The following is a 2,893-nucleotide window of genomic DNA, read 5'->3' on the forward strand; positions in this document are numbered from 1 at the left end:
AGGTAAATATCTGAACTGGTGTCAATCCACGAGAATACCTCAGCGGGGCATAAAGGAGATAAGCAAACAGAATGAATTGGGGGTTATGCTTCTTGAATCAGAGAGAGTTCAGGGAAAGCATAGGTCAATTTTGCTATATGAACAGTTTCTTGAGGAAAAGTCATCCTAGAGTTCTTATCTGACATAAGGGGCAGACACCAGAAAGCTAGAGGCTTAGTGTTATCTATCTTGCATTACAGAAAAGCTGGAACCACAAAGAGGGTGGAAATGCAGAGGACACAGGTTTGACTTGTCAGGAAGGGTGACAACTGCAATGAAGTGTATATAAACACCAGTATTTAAATAAACGAAATCAGTGATAACACAAGGTCTACAATTGCATCCATGGATATCTACTCTCTTCATCCTCAGCACTAGTGAATATACGATTGGGACAAGGTACTTTGCATAGATGATTAAGTTAAGGATATTGAGATGGGTAGATTGCTGCTCTAATATTACTATTTTCGTAAACATGATGGTTAGGGTTTTTGTCATTTGCAAACATTTTTATAGTTCTGTATGAATTTCACACAATGTGTTTTGATCATATTTCTCTGCTCTCCCAACTATTTGTAACTATTTGCAGAACATCTCCTCTTTCCTATCCACCCAACTTTGTGTCCTTTTTGTGCCTAGTCTTATTGTAACTTACAATGCTATGTTTGGTTTCTATCCCTGGGACGTCGTCTCTTTTCTAAAGGGAAGAGAGTAGATCTGGAAGAGAGGGGAGGATGGGTATTAGGAGGAGTGGAGGGATGAGAAACTGTAGTACGGATTCATTATATGGGAAAATAATATTAATATTAATACAGATCAAGACCAAATTATGCATCTCAAATATTCTTGGCTGTAGAAGCACACAGACAATAGATCCACCAGGGACTACACACTTAGAGAAAAATGACTTGCCCTTTTGCACTATCTAACAATTTCCAATAGCCCCTCACCCAGAAGTGTGATTTATGCACAACTCTATTCTCTGTGATGAAATTTGGCCTGTCTTGGGTTTGCACAGGTCTTATGGGGAGAATAAACAATCCCCAAATAGTCATTTTTGTCCAGGAGTTCTTTGTTTATCCTTCATCTTTTGTGTCTCCATATACATTTTTGCATTATTGTTTTTTATATGAAGAATAGTATTGGAATTTTGATCGGGATTACACCGAACATGTAAATTATATTTGGTATGGACTTCAGTTTTCCAAGTATAATCTTTCCAGTCCATGACAACGTCATGTTGTCCCACACTCTACTGTCTTCCTACATTTTTCTCTTTGTTGTCTTAAAATTTTCATCTAGAGGTGCTTTGTTTTCTTGGTTGGGCTTATTCTCACATATTCTTCTTTGTGGTTCTTGTGAATGTTATTATTTATTTTTCAGTCTATTTTACTTTAGTAAATAGGAAGACAACTGATTATTTGTGTTGATCTGGCCATGCTTATCAGCTTTAGGAATCTTTTTGATACTTTTTGCAGTCTCTGAGAGGGCCACAGACCGCCTGACTCTGCTGCATCATGGGAGGCACATACATGGCAGGCATGGTACTGGCACAGAGCATGGTAGCAGATGTCCTGGTTGTACTACCAGTACCTGCTGGTCACTGCGCTCTTACATGCTGGAGCCCTGGGAGTGAACCATGCTCAATTTAATGCTGGTTTCTGTTGTGGGGATGGCCCTGTGTACTGGCTATGTGTTTATGCTCCAGCACATCGTGACAATATTGCATTACGTTGAAATTGTACAGTGACGCCAGGCGTGGTGGCACACACCTTTAATCCCAGCACTTGGGAGGCAGAGGCAGGCAGATTTCTGAGTTCAAGGCCAGCCTGGTCTACAAAGTGAGTTCCAGGACAGCCAGGGCTATACAGAAAAACCCTGTCTCAAAAAACCAAAAAAAAAAAAAAAAAAAAAAAAATTGAAATTGTACAGTGACAAAGATGTGACCAGAATCCAGAGGTTCCTGGGGGAGATCTACCTTGTGAAGTTGGAATGAGACCCGATTAGATGTAAGATGAGGTACAGATGTCAACATAACTAACCTTATAAATAAAAAGACTAAAACTTCATGAATAGAACAGGAAACATCATCCTGCCTCATGTGTTGTGATCTTTCTTTTTTATTTTAAAAGAAGCTCTTATATAGTAGCTTTTATCTATTTAACATTATAGTCATTTGTACCTTGATATCATTATCTATTTTAACATTGTAGTCATTTGTACCTTGATATCAGAATTTTCTTAACCTTTGGGTCTGTTTCAATATTATCCACTGAAAGTTTTTCTTAATGTAACTTTGAGTACATCTTAATTGCCTTCTACTTTCAAAACCTAAGGTCATTAGTTGGGCTTTTCTCTTCTTGATATTATATGGCATATACATCTGCCTGGGTATATTTCTACTTTGGACCAAAGTTTTGTAAGAAACAATACAGAATTTGGAGATGGAAAGGAGGATACTTTGAGAGATGCTTAAAAAAATATTTATCTGTAAGCTTGACCTCAGGAGTATAGTTTTAGCTCCCTAGACTATTGACAGCTTTGCTCTAAAACAATTAGAGTGTTTCTTAGTAATGAAAAAGTAAAGATTTATCTAATATTAATACAAGGAACATTTCAACTTTTAGATATTAAATTATTATGTGGACTTATTTCCAACCAACTTTGCCAGTTCCTGTGAGGATGGGTGATTGGTGGCAGTCTTGTGTGACACTGAGGTACACTGTGGATCTTTTCATAGAAGACATACCAGATTCCTCTGACTGAATATTGATAATGTATACACTTAAGATTAATTTGATGACTGTAACAGGTGCTGTGAAATGTGTTTGAACACTGTGATAAGACACAGTGA

General features: G+C 37.6%; 1 pseudogene; it reads left to right on the forward strand.

Annotated features, from left to right (window-relative positions):
- The first annotated feature begins 1,571 nt into the window (after positions 1–1,571).
- On the forward strand, positions 1,572–1,789 carry LOC110312169 (serine palmitoyltransferase small subunit A pseudogene; annotated as a pseudogene).
- Positions 1,790–2,893: the final 1,104 nt, after the last annotated feature.

Source organism: Mus caroli, unplaced genomic scaffold (genome assembly GCF_978045245.1).
Source record: "Mus caroli unplaced genomic scaffold, Mus_caroli_1 scaffold_18, whole genome shotgun sequence".
Lineage (NCBI taxonomy): Eukaryota > Metazoa > Chordata > Mammalia > Rodentia > Muridae > Mus > Mus caroli.